Source organism: Tamandua tetradactyla, chromosome 3, assembly GCF_023851605.1.
Source record: "Tamandua tetradactyla isolate mTamTet1 chromosome 3, mTamTet1.pri, whole genome shotgun sequence".
Classification (NCBI taxonomy): Eukaryota; Metazoa; Chordata; class Mammalia; order Pilosa; family Myrmecophagidae; genus Tamandua; species Tamandua tetradactyla.
This window is the reverse complement of record NC_135329.1, coordinates 131,875,010-131,897,074: the sequence shown is the minus strand read 5'-3', so window position 1 is coordinate 131,897,074 and position 22,065 is coordinate 131,875,010. Positions and strand designations below refer to the sequence as shown.

The following is a 22,065-nucleotide window of genomic DNA, read 5'->3' as shown; positions in this document are numbered from 1 at the left end:
TCAATGTGTAAAAAAGGAATTCAATTGTTCAAATACTTAGTGCAACTAGATATTCTTCAAATATACTCCCAGGATTGTGAATTGACTTTTTAAAAAATTTATCAACTACTTCCTAATATTATTAACAATAACAAATACTATCACTGGACCTAGTATGTCATTTGTTTTTGTTATTGCTTTTTTGTTGCCACAGTACAATATAAAACTTCAAATCCAATATATATGGCTCTGCTTGAAATCTAATTATTACCTTAAAAAAATAAAGTCCTAAATATAAAGTCAGTGGTTTAAGGCTTGGTAAACAGTAACCAAACAAATTGTCTCAAAAAAATTTTGCTCATAAAGAGAATGTGATAGTCAAAGGTTTTTCTGTTTTTTTGTTTTGTTTTTTGAGCTTGATTCATGTTACTCTGTACTGTCCAATTTTTTTTTCAGTAAGAAAACCCCAACTAGAGATAAAAGCATGCTGAATGGCCTCCAAGTCTTGTTATGAGTTTGTTTGTTTGTTTTTTAGCCAGAAACTGTTGAAAATAGGTCTTCAGTTCTGGCAGCAGATTAAAACAAATGCTCAAACATTCACATTTTCTTAAAAATATTTCAACTGGTAAGCTTCCACACTGTAAGTCATATACTTTTCATCTGTGTGCTTCCTCAAATGTACCTCTCACTTCAGTTCATCATCTTCTTCCAAGAGACCATATACTTGCTCTAAAACCTGGTCACCCAGGCCCCAGATTAGATCAGCTCTCAAGGCTTCAACAAGACTCCTGACCTTTTTTTTTTTTAATTAATTAATTTATTTTTTAATTGTGAAAAATAGCATATTCAAAAAGGCAATAAACTTCAAAGCACACCACAACAATTATTTGTAGAACAGATTTCAGAGTTTGGTATGGGTTACAATTCCATAACTTTAGGTTTTTACTTTTAGCTGCTCCAAGACACTGGAAACTAAAAGAAATATCAATGTAGTAATTCGGCAGTCCTGCTCATTTTTAATCCTATCTTCTCTGTTATAATTCCACCTTCTTCTTTGATCTTTCCCCACTCTTTAGGGCTATTTGGGCTGTGTCCGTTCCAACTTTTTCATGTCTTTGGAAAAGGCTATCGGTAATATGGGATAGGAGGATAGAACTAGTGAGGCTGGCCTCTCTGGGTTTCAAGATTTATCTGGCCTAGTAACTCATCTGGAGGTTGTAGGTTTCTGGAAAGTAATCATAGTGCATGTAACCTTTGTAGAATCTCAGATAATGCCCTGGGTGTTCTTTAGGGTTGACAAGAATGGTTTTGGTTGGGAGTTGGCAAACCCTGGTAATTAGCAATGTCTACTTGAAGCTTGTGTAAGAGTAGCCTCCAGAATAGCCTCTCAACTCTATTTGAACTCTCAGCCATTGATACCTTATTTGTTACATTTCTTTTCCCTCTTTTGGTCAGAAAGGCATTGTCAATCCCAGGGTGTCAGGGTCAGGCTTATCCCTGGGAGTCATATCTCATGTTGCCAGGAAGACTTTCAACCCTGGATGTCATGTCCCATGTAGGGGGGGTAAGGGTAATGAGTTCACTTGCAGAGTTGGGCTTAGAGAGGCCACATCTGCCCAACAAAAAGAGGTCCTCTGGAAGTAATTCTTAGGCACAACTACAGGTAGGCTTACCTTCTCTGCTATATAAATAAGCTTCACTAGAGCAAGCCTCAAGATAAAGGGGTTGGCCTATTGACTTGGGGATCCCTAATGTTTGAGACAGTCTCAGGGGGTTCCCTAGTGGAAAAGTTTAATAGTTCCATATTTTCTCTCCCATCCCTCAAGGAACTTTGCCAATACTTTTAAATTATCTGATCAACACTCTCTGGGATGTATCTGAGCATTTATTACAATAAACTATTCAGAATTACAAGCCTTTTTCTCCTACCTGGGTTTCCTGTGTTTGGGTTGTTTAAATGTTATATCCCAACAGGTTGAGTTAGATTATGTGCTACAGAAAATTTAAGTTCTGGACAAAATAAACCTCTCTTCCTTTTGTTTCAGAGAGTAGGTGAAGTTCTAAAATATAGACAATGTCCTCCTTACCCCTGCTTTCTGACTACCTTAGTTCCAACCTGATTAACTTCATTCTTATCTCTAATTGAAGCCTGATCTCTTTTTCAATTTCTTTAACAGTTGTTGTATGTGGCAATGCTAACCTTCAAAACTGCAGAACTCATACTCTGAGTCTCCTGATCTTTTGAGAATGTGACACAATAGCTGAAGGTAGCTCTTTAAAATGGAACTTCACTGCTCTTCTACAACTTTTCCATCAAGTATCAGCATATCTGATAGTTCAGATGAAGTTTGAACTCTGACACCTGATTTGATACTGGGAGATCTTCACAGCTCTTTTTAGAGTCCAATTTTAGGGTTTGAGTCATCAATTATATCAAGTCACTCATTTCATTTGTATGACTTTCCTCTTCCCTGGAATTTCCATCTGATTTATCAGTTGAACTTGCAGAAAAACTTTTCTCATTCCTAGATAATGGATAGGTTTCTTTTCCTGGACAGCACTGCAGTCAGAAGAGAACTGTCAGGCAGAAATACGTTGGCCTTCCTCTGGTGTTTCTCTGACCCTGCTGCTCTCAGAAATCCCTCCTTAATTCCAGAAGAGTCTGGAAGAAATATTTCTTCCTTTGAGTACTTTACTCTTTCTTACTAATAGTTGATCTTTTGATGATGAAACCTCATTCTCCTTGAATTCCTCACAGGCCTGGTGACTGTTCTGCTTTGGTTTTCAGCATCCTTTTGTATTGATGTGAAATCCGTTTTTCAGGAAGAAAAGGCAAAAGTGAGGGAGGAACCTCTTGGAATGGTCTCTTCCCCCTGCCATCCCCCCACCCCCGCTGCACTCCATCTGTTCTCTAATCTTTTGCAATCACTCTTGAGATGGAAGGGTTCAGACCCACCAGAACTGTGTGGCTCTAAGCCTGGGTGGATTCTGTTCTGTTTTACTATAATACATTCACCAGCAACTTGATGCTGGTCCTTTGCTTTTGGTCTTTGCTCAGGAGCTGTACAGACTTCCTGGGTTCATTCCTTTTCCTGGTGGCATCAAAGTTCCATGTGGGAATCAAGATTTTAGGATGAGCACTGGACTTAGCATTATCTTGCAGCCTGTCCTCCTTGAGAAACCTTATATCTCATTAGAAGGATCTAAGTGTCTTGGTTGATTCCACTGAATTAAGCTGTCATTCACTGAGTCCCTCCTTTCTGTGGGTACAATGTCCATATTTACCCGTGATGGTGGCTAATGATTCTAGGGTATTGCTCATGCCTGGTTTGCAGGGGAGGCCTTTCAGACTAGCAGACATCTTCAAGGGGCCAGTGACCATGGGTTTCTCCTGGAACAAACATTTGTCATAACCCATTATATAAATAAATTCTCTCCCTAACTTGAAGCCCTAGCAACAAAAAAGAGGCAAATATGTATAACCTGACTTTGATAGTTGGTCAGTCAGTGGCTTTTGTACCATGAAACAACATTTATTATGAAAATCTAAGTTTGGTCTGTTGACCTGTGGGATTTCAGAGAGGGAAAATACAGGTGTTTTCTGGAGGGTGAATCTTTGTCTTTCCTCTTGAGAGACAGTGAGCTCCTGGCAGAGATGCCATTCTGGAGGCCTTTAGAAGAGGTAGGAGGAGGATGCCAGCATGTAATTTCTAGTTTGAGAAGTGAGTTAAATAGTCTTGGTGATAAGTGGCAGGATATTAGTGGGGAGATAATGGGAAAGGAAAATATGTTAAAGTGAAATCTAGGCCCCATCAGAAATCAAGGTAAACAGATTTCATCTCCTTCACCTATTCTCTCGTTTCATAATAACTGAGAACAGTATTGTTAATCTACTTAATAGAACTGTCAGGCAGAGACTGAGATTTGCATTTCCATTCTCTGTTTCAGACTATCTCTTTAAAGTACTGGGAAAATGCATCATTAAAGATATATGTTTTTAAATGGAGGTGGGGAACATGATCCTACAATTCTGGCCCTTTCGCTTTCTTTTTGTTTCCCAAATACATGCATATATCCAGTTGTAATCATACGTAAATGCAGTTTTGTGCTCTTCGTTTTTGTTTATTTTTTCATGCATATTACATATTATACATCATCTAACAGTTTTCATAATGATCATTTAAAACAACTGCAAAATATTCTGTTGAGTAAATGCATTGTAATTTAGTTAACTATGTTCCTATTGCTAGATATTTAATCCTTTTAGACTCTTTGCCTTTTGACAAAGGAAATCTTTGCTTTTAACAAAGGAAATCAGACTATTTATACTTATTGTTAAGATGCACTTGTTTTTTTATAAATCATCCTACTTAATTAACATTTTTTTCTTTTGCCTGTTAATAAATGGCGTGTGCTTGTGTCTTATATTCTACAATTTAGAAAATAAGCATAATTATTGAAGCTCCATTGGTTATTATTTTAAAAGAGTGGTTTTTAAACTCTAGTAGCTACAGAATCACCTGTGGTGCTTGTTAAACTGCATATTTCTGGGTTCTCTCCACAAATATTCTGATTATATATGTCTGGTGTGTTGGCCTAGTCATTCTCATGTAGGGGGTTATAGAACACAAAGGCTGTTTTCAGGGAAATTTAGGACATCTTTTAGCACATTTGCTAGTAGAATTAATCAGGGAGTGCTGGAAGCTCTTTACTTGAATTTAAAATTTTCAAGGCAGCCTGTGAGTCTAGTAATTCTTGCATCTATATGCACTGAGTACATCTCTCTTTTTATGACTTTATGGCAAACAGCACTACATTGCTGAGTTGAAATTAAGACTGGGAGTATGAAAAGGTGATCAGAATTGAGAAGTACCAAGCGAGAAGACAGAAAGGGTAGGAGGCCAACCAACTGTGTGTCCATGAGATGATGGGGTGGGGAAGACTCAGACATATTTAAAGGACTCAGACATAATGGATCTGTTCTCTTTTCTAGCTACAAAGTGATTTACAGCTACTAGGTGGTATGATAAAGAGACAGTGATTCTCTGATTTCTTTAGAAATGAGAATTTTGAATTCCTCCTAAATAGTGACTTCAATAAGAACAGACTGTTTAAACATACCTAACCAACTTTATAGTTTGATGGAGCTAATGACTTAAACTCATGTTCAGCACTTATGAAAAAATATCAGAGTTTTTACCTTATCAGAATAAATATCTGCATGTTTATCACACTTCCTCTAAAGGCATCAATGAACAAAAATGTGATCAGAACTCAGTATTTTTTTTTATATGATGCCTCCTATTTTAGTGCCCATTATGAAACTCAAAGCATTTGTCACCCTGTTCTTTTCCCTTTATTTCTCAAAATAAGCAGTGAGTGGGCAGATATTTCTATTTTATAATCACAGAAAGTGAAGCACTGAAAAGTGAAATTCTTTGCTTGTAGCCCCACATCAGCTAATTGATCTCTTTCACTAGATTCTGAGGGCTGGGGTCATGTTTCTCCTTTAGCCATCATATGTGCCACAGTAGCCCTAGCTCTGCTGGGGAGAGTATAACATGGGTTTCTCAGGTACATCTTGGGAGCAAAGACACCAACTATTATTTGTACTGTACTCTTTTTTTCAAGGAAATTTGGATAAGAAATAACCTGTGAATATATAGTGTCTCTAGAGGAAAGGGTAGGTGTGCTTGCTGTCCGCTATAAAAGATTCAGGTTCCCTGTGTTGAGGGTTCATCTCCTGAAATGCAGCCTCTCCATGTGCAGGCATATCTGGGCCCATCTGCATTACTCTGTGGGGACAAGGGACTCTGACACAAATTTGTTACTCATGCTGCTTGCTGTGCTATGAGTAATAAAGTCCTTTGTTCATCTAGTTCAAGAGTCTCATCCAGTATCCATGGTCTTCAGCCAGTATCCATGAAACTGTAACAGGCTACTTGTTAGCTAATAATTAGAGTAAAATCTCAGACCCTGCAGAGCTTTTGACATTCATTGTTCAATTAAAGATTGTAGAATAGACTCAAGACCCAAATGATAGACTGTAGGGCTTCTGACCATAGATTCACTACAGTTGTGAAAGTCAGCCCTGCCCTATAATGTATAACCAGAGAACAAATAAGAGCAGCAATTCACACTCTGAGGGTGCAAAAGAAACCAGAATAGAATAAACTTGAATTTGGAATCACAAATGTGGGTGAATAAGAAATGTTGTATTTATTTATTTTCTATAAATCCCTGAGCTGATAGGAAATTCAATCTTCATCATTATTGTACTCCTTCCCTTCCTTTCAGGGGTTTAAATTATACACCCCCAAAATAGGGGACAGACTCTGCCACTTCTGTGATAACCTTAACCTTGGTCATCTCTGCTGAGGCCCTACCTAAGGAGGGAGGGGCTGGTCTCAGGCTGCTCACTCTCTTTTCAGATGAGGGGAAACATTCTCTCTGTCAGACCAACTTGTCTCTCGTCATCTCCCTCTAGCATAATGCTTTCAAGATTATAATCTTTAGTAAATAAAGCTGGAAAGAAAACCTATCCCAGAGTAAAGGAGTCCAGAGGGCTTGGCTCCTTTTCTGCAAGGAGGCTGGAGAGGGAAAAAAATAATTTGAGAATAAAACCCAATTTAATATCTCAGTAGGTATTCTGCCGTACTGTTTTATATTTTTTCTTTCTTTACATTCTCCTTAGATTCTTTCACTTAATTAAAACAGATGACTATTTTAGAGAGTTGAATGTACTGTTTTAGGGGTGCAAGTTCCAGGACTGTAATCTAGGAGTTGGAGTAGAATTTAAGGAATGTGATGGCAAGTACAAAAAGTGAGCAAGAAGATTAGGAAACCTCTAGGTTGGTCTCTTAGGGTCTGACACGCTTTTTTCTCTTCAAATAGTATCCTGCCCTCCCCATATCAGACTATCAAGGTAAAACCAACCAGCAAAATGCCAGCTTAGCCAACACTTTCACATTTGAAAACTATGTAAATGACAATAAAACACTGGCAGTATGTGCAGATTCTCTTGCATACTAGATTCAGAAAGGAAAATATGGTCTGTCTTGACTCTCACTGCTGTCAAGTGTTTAAATTGTCCTTCCAGCATATATTTAAAACACATTGTCATTGCAATGTTACCAAACAGTGAGCAAGTCAATGTATCTGAGACCATACAATGATTGACATTTTATAAGTCAAACAGAGAGACATGGAACCTCATACTGCGACTGCTGTTTCCAGCTCTGAGGACTGCTGCTACAGTTTCTGACAGTGTGGAGAGATGTGCAATGTTGGTTCACAACCACAAGCTGTAAAGTCAGAAGGTAGCCTCAACTCCTTGGTTGCTTGGCACACGTTGTGTTGCTTCCTTGAGTGGGAGAGAACCGAAGCAAAGGACAGTGATGTTACCAACACATTTTTGAGCAGTTGCTCTTTTTTTGGTGTGAGTGTTGGGGACTTTCATCTTTTGTTATTGTCTGTCTTTCACTTTATTTGGATTTGAAAATGATGAGCATGTCTAGGTTACATGTTTATGTAGCATCACTTTTAGGATCACAGAGCCTAGGGGAGACACAGGTCTTCTGGATCACTTGGCCAGCCGCTGATGAGTGAAGTCGTCATGCAATTTGGATCATTTACCAGGTTTCTCACAAATCACCAGAATTCAACTAAGATACAGCTTTTAAAATTGGAATTTTCACTTGAAATGAAAGAACAGACTAAATTTTTCAATTAGAATGAATTTTTATCTAAGTAGCTGCCTCCACCTCAACAGAGTTATGATGAAACTTTTTTTTTTCGCCTCTAGGTTGTGAGCCTGTGAAAGGCAGAAACTGAATTTTTCATCCTTGATCCTGAATGCATAGTTCAATCACTGGCACAAAATAAATTTTAATAAGTTCAATAACTTGTTTTGTCAAATGAATGAATGCAAACACTCACATAACAGTGCAAGAACAAAAAGAGGCTTTCAAGTTCCCTGGGTCTTGTTTTCCAAGATTATTCATTCGACTGCATTTTTTTTCCAGCTCTAATGACTACATTTCATTTTATTACATCTTTTTTTTTTTTCTAATTAAGCTTGCCATGGTTTACAAACCCTGAGAAAAGAGAGATGTTAGTAAAGAGTGTTTCTTGACCCACATTCTCTTAATAAGCATCCCTGGCAATTTATTTTACTTTGCCAAAGAGTTGTTACTTAGATTTTTATAGTATTTAGATGGAGAAAGAAGAGAACAACATGATCAATGAAATTAAGGCTTTTGCATAATTGGGGAAAAAAAACACCCTTTTCCTGGCACAACTTCAATCTTCTTTTTCACCAGCTGCTAAGTCATTTTCATATCCCTAGCTGCTTCCTCTAAGCACAAACACACCTGTTCTCCCAGCTCAGTACCCATTTTATGCTGGCTCCTGTGAGCAGGAGATGTGAGTGTGTTTTGACTTGCATCAGAAAGCTAAATAACCGTCTTTGTATTCTGAAGTGACAAAGTCACTCTGGCAGTACTGGGTAGCTGAGTAGTGGGCAACCTCAGAATTTTTCTCCTGAGACGCTAAACAGGACAGTTTACTTAGCAAACCATTTGTAGGTCTAATTACAAGCCTGATATCCTTTCTTGGGTCAACTTGCTGTTGTCTCAATCTGTGAAAGTCTCTTTGGCTGGGTTATACTTTATAGAGTGACCAGAGTTTAGTGTCTGGTGGCCAGTCCAGAAACAACTAACCTTGTGCTTCCATGTCAGCTGTAGATGAAGCCACCAACAAACTGAGTGACTGGCAGCCAGCATGATAAGTTTTGCTCTGACACTCAAGGAAGGGGACTTGATATAATGCACAAATGTGGCACAGTTTATGTGTAAATGGGAACAGAGCAAAAGACAATGTCAGAGCACGAGATTAAGGGAGGCCAAAGGTAGGGAAGAGTCAGTGTGTTGGTTGACAGTGATATTTGGCACAACTAGGAGCTATTCCCATCTCCTTGCTATTCCTATTGTATTTCCATCAGGTATGGATGAATTATTTGGAATTCAGGGATTTTAGCCTCAGCTTCCTTAGCTGTTTACCACTGAATGTTCAGGAGTGACAGTCTCACTTTTTTATTGGGAGTTGCTTCTAAGGCCCCAACTCCATCTGATTTATAATGGTTTCTAAAATAATGGTATCATTCTGAGGATTTCTTTCCATTGTCCCACTCTGCATTCCTCCCATCTGGTTAGTACACACTCATTTTAATTAGTAAAATACCATCCTGTCTGGTTCTCTCTTGCCAGCAACTCATTCAATTCCCAAATCACTTCTTCACCTCCATCATGTAGTTTAGCATTTTGCACAGGAAAACTGTAACATAGCACATTCTTCCCCTAACAGGGAAAAGCAAAATCCACTACAGCAATGCTAATGAAGCAGAGTTTAACATTAGCTTTAATTTAAAGCAGCCCTCCTGAGACTTCCTAGCATGTACCCAGGGTGTCATAAAATATGGAATGACACTCCCTCTCAATTAGCATCCATTTATTTGGGAACAACAAAAAGTAGTAATAAACAGGCACAACCTGTTCCTCTCTCTCAGATTCTGCTCAACAGCAGCCTGCTCATTGGATACTTGCTTCAGGAGCAGCAGCATCCTCTAGGTGACTGAATTAAACCAAGTTGGAGCAAATTCAAGTGTCTTGCTAGACATTTCCCTCCCATGTTTTAGGTGTGTTTTTCTGCTTAAAGCTGCATCATGGCAATGAGTTGACTGTTGAAATACTTGCATTAAAATGAAGACTAAGTCACATAAATTAGAATTAGCTAGAGGTCATTTTAAGTAGAAAGCAAGCTGGTGATGGAGACTGCTGGACCTGAGACTATGATTGTGTTATGATAAGCTGCTTTTTTTTTTTTTAACCCTATGCCTGCTGCTTTTCCTCCACTTGCCAGATAAGGCCCTTTACCCTCTTCTACCACCTCTCGGTGGCCAGTGCCCCTCTTATTGAACTTTTTTGATCTCCCTCCTTAGTTGTACTATAAACGGCCAGTTTATCTCTGTTAAGTAGTTAATGCTACTCTACTGGTTTATTCTAATGTGTTCATGTTAGACCCACTAGTTAAGCATTTTTAGTATAGTTGGGGTGTTTAATTTTTTAAAAATCTTTATCACACAAACATTAAACACCCAAACAGAAATTTTTTTAAAAAAGAAAAATAACTCATAATCCATCTGCATCAGGTTTATCTGCATCAAATTACTAGTACATCAGAAACTGCTCAATCCACCTGTGTGATTTGTCTACATTTACAAATGCACAAAAGTAATATATTTTAAATTGTCTGGATAAGGTGATCTTGGCAAAATCAGCCCAAACAGAGAGGCCTTCTGTTTCTTTCTTGTTATCTAAATCAGAGCCAGAATTTTAATAAATAAAAAATAAGAGAAGTGGGAAGAAGGAAAAAATCCATGGGAAGTATCAATAATATCAAACATCTTCTAGGCCCCATCTGTTGCATTGTCCATTAGCTGAGAGGTTGCATGAGTCCCTAATAATAGTATTTGGGATTTAAATAGCACCTTTCAACAAAGAGCTTTGCCATCACAAATCTCATCTATCTTTACAACATCCTTTTAAGGTAAGTGCCTGGGACAGGTATTATTATCCATGGTTTTACAAAAGCACCACAGCACAGAGTTTAGTGGTTTGAACAAGGTCCCACCCTTAGCCAGGGACAGATGTAGGACATGTACCAGGTGCTACAGCTATGGTACACCTTTGCAGCAGCTACACTGTTTACAGCTATGCAGATCCAGATGCAATTAAATGACCTAAACAGCACATATGTTAAGCTTCTTGTGTACATGGATCAAAAACACTGCTTAAGGGAATGCTGGTTGCATATGTAGCAATGCATAACAAGTGCTCTTTGCCAGGGTGAAAACACTTCAAGGCCTTTTAAAGCACAAATTCATCCTTTGGGTGGAATTGTCTATGTTTATCATAGCCTGGATTCACTTCTGTCCTTTCTATATATAAGTGTGGAACTTCTTGATATGCTGATCAAGTCTGAGACTGAGCTACTGTTATTAGAACAAATCTAGGCAAAAAAGCAGCAGTCAATCTGGTGAGGGACAAATATATAACAAAGTTGCGTCAGTCTTCATTTCACTCCAGCAGGTTTCCTCAGGGTTCTGCAATAGGGGGTAAGTGTTATTATTTGGAGGACCAAATAGACTTAGCCTTGGGCAATACCACAGTGCCTCACAAAAAACCACAGGGCAAACAGTGGCTCCTTTAGTATGTCAGAGATGTTTAGTATTTCAGAAAAGAAGGGCAAGTACCATGTGTGCGTGTTTATGTTTTTTAGGCTTCCCAGTTTTCTCCATGTTATGGGTCTGGAAGCAAGTAATTAATAGACTGAGTCAGTTCATCCAGTCAATCAGCAAATATTAATTGAGCCCTTAGTGTGTGTCAGACCTTTATCCTGATGCTGAGGACAGAGCATTAACTAAGACATCCAAGGTCCCTACGGGTCTGCAAGGAACTGATATTTGAGTGGGAGAAAGAGAGAGACAAGAAACAAGAAGTGGGATGAGGGTGGGGTGTAGAGACTAAGGACATAGAAAACCAAACAAAGTCTAAAACAAGTGACTACTGTGAAGGAAATAAACAGGGTAAGGGGAAAGAGGATAATAGGGGGAGGCCTCCATATGGAGTGATAAGGGAACCCTTTTCCAAGAAAGTAATACTGAAGCTGGGGCCTAAGGCCGCTGTTAAAATGCTATCTATGCTATTTATGTGTCCCTTATTCGTGACCAGGTCCAATGTGCTATAAAAGTACCGCAGTATTTCATTACTGATTCCTTTGGAATGAAGCTTACTACACGATGCACTCCTTGCTTCTCATAGAACACTGGTTCTCAAACTTTCTTGTCTCAGGTTCCTTTTACATTCTATACAATTACTGAGGGCCCTGAGGAGCTTTGTTTTATGTGGATTATACTGATATTTACCACATTAGAAGTTAGAGAAATTTAGACATACTTTAAAATTCATTTGAAAATCATTTGTGATGTGTCATGATAGTCGTGGTGACTGTTAGGCTTCTCTGGGTTGCCTACAGCCTGTACAGAAGACAGGCTCCAACTCTGGGCTTTCCTCTGCCACTTTTCTCATCCAGTGTGGACACAACCCATCTGAGATTTTAGATTTAAAAGGTTAGGGGGAAAGTGAGCTTTGATCTGACCTCTTGCCTCTTTCTTCTTTTTGCTGACATCTAAACTGCTCCTGTCCCATCCCCTCAGCTCTTGGAATAAGTTTCCCCTTCTTGGGTCAGGAAATGTCCATACCTATAATAATCTTATCTCCCTTGCATCATGGTCCCTTGTAAAACTTTATGCTCCAGTCTTCTATATCTGGCTCTTGTTCAGCTTAAGTAAAGTGTAGCTTTTGCAAATCAAAATAACTTTTTTAGAAGGTTGTCTTGCTATTGGTTTAAAAACTCTATTTTAAAATTCAAAACCGGGTGGTGAGTTCCTATCTTAAGATCACTGAAGGCGATTCCTCCAAAGCAATACATGAATCCACGCAATAGGGTAGCTTAACAAATCTGCTCTCCACTGCCCCCCAACTTAATTTTCTTCTTCCTTTCCATGGTTTCAGGTCAAGCCCTGACCATTTCACAAACGCACTGCTACAATGTCTTCTTCTAATTGGCTTCCCTATCTCTGGTCTTGATCCTTCCAAGCTATGCTGTTTTTCATTGCTGGAGCTGCTGTTTATAAAACATGATTTTGATAATTACTCACAGTTTAAAACGTCTCAATTTCTCCTTAGCCTACATTTGCAAACTTCAGATTCCTTAGTATAACATATGTCTATTTATCGTCTTAGCTTTGATCACTGGTTTGTGTCTCCATATACCATGAATACCTTTTATTTCATAGCTCTTAATTACTTCTCTTCTCATAGTAAACCTCTTGGGGGCAGGGATCCTGTATTACTCATCTTTGTATACCTAAACTTCACATAGTGTCTGGCCCAATATAGGAACTTGATACATATTTGTTTAGTTAATGAAGAAAAATAATACCCCCTAATTATCATTTTATTGTTTAGAATTTTTAAAAATTATACAGAAATCTGGAATATATGCATGTACAATTAAATGGGCTTTTCCTAAAATCCATTAAAGATTATTATAGGGATACATAAAATTTTGAGCAAATTCTCTCCACCTTAAAAATCAACATTGAAAGTTAATAAAATTCATAGAATCAAAAGAAATGAAACTATGTGCTTAATACCCAAAAGAGATTTGCAATCTGCTAACAATTCCATAGCAGAGTTTTAATAAAGCATCCTAAATAGCCAAGAATATATAGGAAGAGGGAATCATTCCACATCTAATTCCATCTCCCTACACTTTAATAGAATGGATGCTGCTGTTTTTATAGTCCATTTCTTCTTACCTCAGATGAACAATCCTGGGGATTAATCAGTAAGGGCATTAAGATCTTCTCGATATTTGCAAGATATTGACCCTCATTTTACAATGAGACATGCTGACCTGAAAATGGTAGAATCAAATAATGCAGTATGTACTAAACTTTAAAAGGCATTTGTATCTCAGTGGCAGAGAGAGTTCGAATACAATCAAGAGGCTATTCTGGAGACTACACTTATACAAGCTTTAGCTAGACATTGCTAATTACCAGGGATTGCTAAACTCCAACCCAAACCATTCCTGCCAACCCTCAAGAACACCTAGGACTTTATTTGAGATTCAACAAATGTTCCATGCACTAGGGTAACTTTCCAAAACCTGCAACCTCCAGATGGATTCCTAGCCCAGGTAAGTCCTGAAATGCAAAGGGCCCAGCCTTTCCAGAACATCAACTAGTTCCATTCTCCCATTCCATATTATCGACAATCCCTTTCAACATGAAAAATTTAGAATGGGCACAGCCCAAATACCCTTAAAGAGTGGGAGAAAAGATGGTGGAGTTATACAGAGAAGGTAGGGTTTAATAAATGAGTATGATTGCTGAATCATTACATTGATATTTCTTTTAGACTCCAGTATCTTAGAGCAGCTAGAAGTAAAAACCTAAAATTGTAGAATTGTATCCCATACCAAACTCTGAAGTTTGTTCTACAACTAATTGTTGCGGTGTTACTTTGAAATTTATTGCCTTTTTGTATATATATTTTTTCATAAAAAAGAAAAAAGTTAATGTGATGATGAATGCACAGCTATTTGATGATACTGTGAACCATTGATTGTACACTTTGGCTGAATACATGGTATATGAATATATAATATATATCAATAAAAGTGCATTAAAATAATTCTGAAAAGTCATTTCTGTCAAGTAAAGTATTTCTCTCGGCCTTCAGCTCCAATTTATCATCAGAAGTATTGTCGTGACTGAAGTTCAGAGGCCCTTTCAGCTGCACCTCACATGTTCTTTCCCAAAATATTCCTGTGCTTGCTCAAAATTCCTCAGCCAGTATTTACCTGGCAGGGAAATATGTCTCATCTCTCTGTGTGGCTGTATAAAGTGCTACACAACCATAAGGCGGTCTCATTATTCTGTTCTGTGTTCTACATCTGTGCCTTTGACAGCTAGCTCCTGATGGGCCTGGGAATTGGTTGCAGATGTTTATGTCACCAATAGTACCTTAGAACTCAGTCTGAAAACTGACATATTTCCAGCCTGGCAGTCAAGGCTAGATGTTTTCCACATTTCCTTTCTTTATTGCATTTATTCCTGTTCATTCACATGTTTATCAGAATCATGGTTAGGCTTATGTTGATTTTTATTTTTTAAGCTTGGTTCTATAATTTAGAAACCTGAAGGTATTAGGTCTTGGGTGCTGGCCTTGAATTTGGGGAATCTGGGCCTTTGCAGGCTCTGCTACTAATTGAGTGAATTTGGGTAAGTTAATTGACAAGAGTCTCTATTTCTTCATCTGTCATATGGATTTATTATCACCTGACAAAAGGATTTCTGTAAAGTTTCAATGAGATTATTTATGAGGAAATACTTTGAAAGGTGTAAAGTGTTCTACAATTTTGACTTAGTATTATAAATATGTATTTTTTGACCTGTAGCTATTAGATTTCTGTTGGCAATTATATGCATGAATCTTTGCTGTGTTATAATAACTAGCCATTTTAGCTAATTCAGCCAAACATCTGGTCGAATCTATTGTTGATTTTTTTTTTCCATAGGCAGGCACCGGGAATCAAACCCTGGTCTCCAGCATGGCAGGCGATAATTCTGCCACTGAACTACCATTGCACTGCCCTGTAATGATATTTTGACGAATTGATTAATAATGCTGTGTAAAGAAAGTCCAAAATAGCCTGGAAATTTAACTTTGTTATTTAATAAAGAAGCTTCCTGTTTTTCTTGTTAATTGCACCTGTTTGACTCACTTCTAAGCCAGATGTTGTATTTCATCATTTCATAATGTGTCAATTCTGTGCACTGACTTTCTTTTCATAGCAAAATCTATTTCGTCCCATCACCAGATATTGTTGGTGACAGCTGTAACACCTGAATCAGTAGCTTTAGCTTTCACATGGACATAGAGATAGAAGTTTTCTCAAAATCAAGCCAGCAGGGAATGAAAACATATGGCAGGAAGCGGAAGAAGTAAAGACTAGTTTCTATTAACAAACTCCCCTGAGTTTTGTCCGGGTTCTCTGATAGATTTGTCAAACCACTCCAGGGCTGAGAGGCAGGAAACCCTTCTTATTTCTAGCCTGAGCACTAAGATTTGCCTGAGGGAAGAACTTTCTTACATTGTTATCCAAAAAACTGTTGGGAGGCAGTGAGTGCTTCATTACTGGGTAAAATAAATAAATGTTTTTTTAACCCTACCTGCACATCAGACTCACCTGTATAGATGTGTGAACCCTCGTACTTAGATACTTTAATTTAGTAAGTCAGGGATGGGGCTCCCACATCTATATTTTAGAGAAATTCTTCTTGTGTTTCTGATGTACATAAAACATAGTGTAAAGACTAAAAGCTAGGCAAAAATGTATTAGAGATTAATTATCTAATGGACAATTATCTAATGTCTAATAGATAATTAGATAATCTAATGAACAATTGTTCCAGAAGATGGTCTTTAAAGCCCCTACCTATATTCTGTTTATTTGAATAGATGAAGATAAATCTTCCCTTGCAGGGATCAAAATCTGAAATGCATACATGGATTAATAGGTAAGGCAAATGTGTGAAGTGGCCCTGTGAAATACAATGATAGGGAGTGGTGGGGACTATGGCAAATTGCAGAGTGAAATTCTATTGAAAGGCACTCAAGTTAGCAAAGCACATATGTGGACAGATTTGGCCCTTAGGTTGACACTTTTCCATGAGTATAAAGTCTAATGGAAGGGGAGGAAGTAAGGTGGAGAGAAAGGGGATTCTGTTCTTGCCTCGAATTTTCTTTAGCTTCTCCAATGTGAAATGCCCGGTACAGTTTTGTTTGAGTATTTTGAAACAATGTTAAAACATTAAAAGTAAGAAGTGTATCTTGTGGTTTGCCTTTCATAAAGATGGAGGAGAGGAAAATATATGATTAGCCCATTTCATCCCTCCACTTATCCTATTAATTACATGTCGGAAGCAAATTTGAGTTAGACATGGATAATAAGCATAGCATGGTGAACCTGACATTCAGTTTATTTTAATTTCTTCTACTCATGATTCTATTCTTAATTATATAGGATAGTGGAGAGAAAATGTCAATAAAATAAGAGAAATATGAATGAATAGAAAGTATTTCAAGAAGAAAATTGGAGAACTATTTTAAAGTTAGAAGAAGTAATTTGGGGGCATCTGCTGAAATTGCTGCCTAACTGTGATATTCATTTTTTTTCACTTTAGGGCAATGAAATTTTATGAGTCACTAAATACATATTTTGACATCTGGCTTCACTGCTTTTTTTTTCTTGAATACTGTAAATTCTCATCATAAGAGTTTCCTTCTTGTCAGTCTTTTGATACTACACTTTCAATCATTTTTTTAGCAACTTACAGATGGTGGTACCTAATGCTTTAGTCTTGTTATGTCTTTGTTTCATATTAATTTTGTAGGCGAGGGTAAGGCATGAGGGCAAAGAATGGAAATGTTAAATTTTATGTGAGGACAGACTAGTTTTGGTTACCTTTAACTGCATAATTTTTATCTTTGTGTTTGTTTCATTTGTTAATCTACAATTTTATAGCTAACATCATTTAGACATGATTTCTTACAGACTTGAAAATTCTCTTGCCTCAGAATCTCATTCTGACACTTCTAGTCTTAACTATAGCTACCAATTTTGGAACTCTGATCCATGTGAGATTCTGAGATGTGGTAATTTTGAATTAGCCTGTTCATTTTATTTGGTAGAGAAGTTAATTTTACCTCAACTTTAGGTAATGATTGCTCTTTTTTTATGCATACATTTAAAAAATACTAAACTGGATATTCATGATCGTCAAAAAAGGATTACAATTTCTATAACTGATGAAGTATGGCTATACTGTATAATACATGGGAAATACAGATTAGCAATAGTTATTAGTCATTTCCATAGCAATGAAATGAAAGTTTATCCTAGAATTCTGCAACTTAGTTCATTGGTTCAAAAGTAGAGAAAGGACTGGATCACAGTTCTTTGTTTCTGACCGTAGTGCTTTTGTTTTCTCTCATGACTGTGCTGTCTGACTCTCTTTCATTTGTATTATTTAATTGGAATCCTGGTTCTGAACTTGTGGATTCAGGCTTTAGTGTGTGAACTTTTATATCAAGAGCTGGGTGATGGGTGGGAAATGATGCTACTGACAGTACTACATTAAAACTGGCTGCCTAGCTGAGATGTAATGCTTAGAGTGTGAGTATGTCTTTTGCTCTCATTTCCCCATCTTCTTAAATTTTATAAAGATTTCTTTAGCAGTATCTTCTAGAGTTTCATTAAAACCTGATCATCTTTATGGGGAGAAGAACCTCTGAAGAGGTACCTAATAATAGTCAGCATGAGACAACCTTCTGAGAAAGTACCCAAGGAGGGTTTGGGTTGGGGGTGATTTTGCAATTGTGTGAGCTAAAAAATTCAGGAGAAAGTGAAGTCTCAGCTCTCCAATAATCATGCTAATTAGCAAAACAGAGAAAACCTGATGGAATCCCTGCATATGCATATATACTTTTAGGACATTAGCTCAGGATCTGAGATGTCAAAGTCTGAGATGTCAACCTTGAGCTCTGGCTGGTCACATTCATTCCTTAACTGGCATTGTCTAATTTTAGGCAATGCTGCTAGAGTGTGCAAGAATATGTTTTGGGTGCTTGTCCTTTACATTTGTCAGCAGCACTCCTTGGATTTCTAAAAGTGCATAATTAATTCCTGAAGCAAACTACAAGAACTCTCGATGACCATTCATAGGACTGCAGTAAGAAGCTTGGAATGGGTTTCCCACTGTGTTGCTAATATTTTCCAATATCTCTGATTTCTAGCAGCATTCAGTGGAGAGGATTTCACTTTTGAAAAGTGAGGAAGGTTTTACTAGTCGTGTCTAGGATCTTATTGGCTTGGAATTCTACTTAGTTGCTTTTGGGAGGAAAGTCAACCCAATTGCCTCAGAGTTAATGACCAGTTTTGTCTTTCTGTCTTTCTTAAAGAGAACTGCTTCATTATATAGCTTGGCTTTGGTCAGGGCTAGAAGTTAGGAAAACTGAGGACCAACTAGGAAGGGCAAAGCTTGAGCTACTTGAAATCAATTTTGATTTTTTGGGCTGCCCATGCAACACACTGATTTTTATTCTCAGTAACATCACATATAGAACCCATAAAATTTGATTAACATATTAGAATAGATTTTTATTCTGTGGCCTCTTGCATCTCAGCATCACAGCCAACCACATCACAGTAAACACATTGTTGATTATTCATGAAGTCACCTCAGGCATTGTAATTATTAGCTCTTCTTTAAATCGAATAGGTCTAGTCTTATAACGGAAAAGATTAATAGGAGAAGAGTCAGGGAACGAAGAAACCGGGAAGGCTAACTTGCAAATCTGATTAAAATGTCTAGTATGTTGAAATTGAGGAGAAGATGTAAAATTAAGAAAGTTACAAGCAGGAAATGGCAAACACCAGCTGAGGCGATAGGGAATGCCATATGTTATATGTTCTTCATGCTTTTTTTTTTCTCTTGCTTTTTTCAAAAAAGACTATATATAATACATACATTATATATACACATGCATACATTACCCTGGCACATGTATCATTAAGGATCTCCTTGGAAAGGCAAGTTGATATGTATTTTTTTGGGAATTAAAAATCCAAGTTATTTTCTGCAGCATCAGGTTTGCATTTATACCAGTAATCCCACGACTCTATTCATTGTTAAAGATTTAAAATTCTAGTCAGTTTTCCTTTGGTTTTTCTGTTGGATTTTATCTGTCCAAGTTCTGAGCTCTGCTGTCTCTCTCTGTTTCTGTTGATGAGCATCCAAGGAATAGTTTTGAAGCCTGTTCCAATCTATTCTTTCCACAATATTTGTTTAACACTGGATAAACAATTGATCACAAAGGGTAAACAATGATAGAACATTCTTAATCTTATTGTATTGGGGCCATGCAAAACTGGGCAGCATTTCTTACATGGAGGCAATTGTGAATTTTATGTTACTTCATACTGTGGAATTAGTTTTGGATGTCAAAACGAATTATCCCATTTATATTCCTGGTTTAGATTTATTTAAATTTTTGACATTTTTCCCTCTGCAACTCACTGTTCAGAACCCGTCTGCATATTTATATCCTTTCATCGTATGCTGCTATAAACAATAATCAATAAAGCATCCAATAAAAAGTCTAGAATTGCTAGTTGTTAAGAAAATCAACAGCTTTTGAAAAAGGAGCAGCTACTCAACCTATCTGCTCATCTACATTTTTCCAGGCCTTAGATGTTTTTGACCTCCCTAGTTTGCCTTCCAGATGGCAGTAGCAACTATTTTCTCTACATGTTCTCTATTCATGATTTCATAGAGCTAAAAACAACAACAAAAAGTAAAAGCTCTCTTGGCCCTGATTAACATTTTATTATCATTTAACAGATTTACACAATTTACATCAAGTGCTGTTTCTTCCCCCAACCCCTCAGCCTCCCTCCCCAACTCTGCATTTCAAGAAAAATAGCGATGATGCTTTCTATTTTAGGAAGGACCCCACCACTTGAATAATTTAGCGTTGTTCCATGGTTTAGTCCTCTGTCGTTTGGCAGTCCTGGGACCTGTAAGGACTGTCCTCCTTTTTAGGAGACAATGGAATTGAGCTCTACTAAAACAAAGAAATATGTTTCATAATCAGCAAATTTCATTATGGATGTGACATTCTCTTCTGAAAGACCCATTTGTTAGAAGGAAAGGGTTCCTACTTCAGTCAACAATTGGCAGTGACCTAGTATGTCAGCTTAAGCCGGATTTAGTCTACAAAAGAAGCCCTTCTTTAAATTATTTTCTTGACAATGATGATTTTAACTAGCATATGTACCTAGATTAACATTTTAAAGGGAGTTTATTGGTATGGATACAAGCAATAAAGTAAATGCTAATTCAGAATGTCAAAAAAGATGTAGGATCTGGGGATGGCAGGCAAGAACTCTGCCTGCTGAGCCACTGTGGACCACCCTGGAAGTGATATTTTAAGGTTATATCTACAAAGACATAGATAATCTTTGGACTATTCTACAAAGTCCTGAGTTGCTGGATGTTTTAAGTAGGTGTCATCTTCCTCCTTTTCCTCTCCTTCTACCTCCCTCCTCTTTCTCCTTCTCCTTATAAAAAATAAGTAAATTATCTACCTCTGTCTTAGTTGTCTGTTGTATTTCATAAAAATCTAGGTCAGGAAAATGGAAGCAAGGCATAAGGAAATAAATACTAGGTTTCTCTTATTATGTTGTAAATAAAATGTCAGTTATAAATACAGAGCCCAGGATAATTTGACTGACGAATCTATCGAACCCAGCTAATTCTTTGTCTCAATCTCCACAATGAAATATGCAAAACAGACCCTAGGAATCAATGTATTCTCTGTTGCTCAGGAAAGGAAGAAGAAAAACTCAAGAAAATAAGGATTATGCCAGACAAAATGGTTAAGAAATTAGAACAATGTGAAATCTAAAAGAAATTGTAGTATCAGGAGAATAATTGCGAGAGAATATAAATATCTGAGAGCAAAGGAGTCAGTGGGTTTTGCAAAAACTGCGGGATGTTAGGTGAAGGGGAGAAAGAAGACATTTTGGGAACCTTAAGATAAGACGAGAAGTGAAACAGACCTGTTTTCCTCCTTCTTTCCACTTCTCCCTGACCCATCATGTCTTCATATTGAAGGACAGTGAGAAGAGTTCGTCTGAGGCTGTTTCTGATGATGGTTATAGCTGTCATCCAGAATGTTGATATCCTTTATTCAGAGTGGTTTTGATGGGCTTAAATGCATTCCCATTTCAACTAAGTCATTTGGTGGGACTCATAAGACAATACATCATAGTGTGAACTAAATCATTTCACTGATCCCCTGAAATTGAAGGTAGTGTTTTTGTGCTTGTAAATACTGATAAATAAATGTTTTGATCACTTGTATTTTCAGAATGTTATTTGCTTTCTGTGGGTTGCGCATGTACTGACAATTACTGTGGTAAAAAGGAAGATGAAAGGACAGACAAGAAAAGGAGAAATAGGAGATACTTTTTGCAATTTTGCAACCTTTTCAGTGTACAGAATACTGATGCCTCTTTTTTTTTTTTTAACTTTTTATTGTATTGTGTAACATATGTACAAAGCAAAGAAAGCAAAAGCAACAATTTTCAAAGCAATATCAACAAGTAGTTAAGGACAGATGCCAGAGTTTGTCATGGACTAACCATACTGTCCTCTCAGATTTTTCCTTCTACTGCTCCAGAATATAGGAGGTTAGAAGGAATAAATATTTTTTCATCATCACAATTGACTTTTTTTCTTTTATGTGAAAAATAACATACATACAAAAAAAAGCAATACATTTCAAAGCACAGCACAACAATTAGTCGTAGAACATACTTCAGAGTTTG

General features: G+C 37.3%; 1 long non-coding RNA gene and 1 pseudogene across 1 annotated transcript in view; one reads left to right on the top strand and one right to left on the bottom strand.

The window, feature by feature from the left end:
• The window catches only part of LOC143677675 (uncharacterized), a 215,482-nt gene that overhangs the window by 53,166 nt on the left and 140,251 nt on the right, over positions 1-22,065 (top strand). The window lies entirely within an intron of this gene.
• LOC143676793 (serine/threonine-protein kinase Nek4-like) lies at positions 665-8,375 on the bottom strand (annotated as a pseudogene).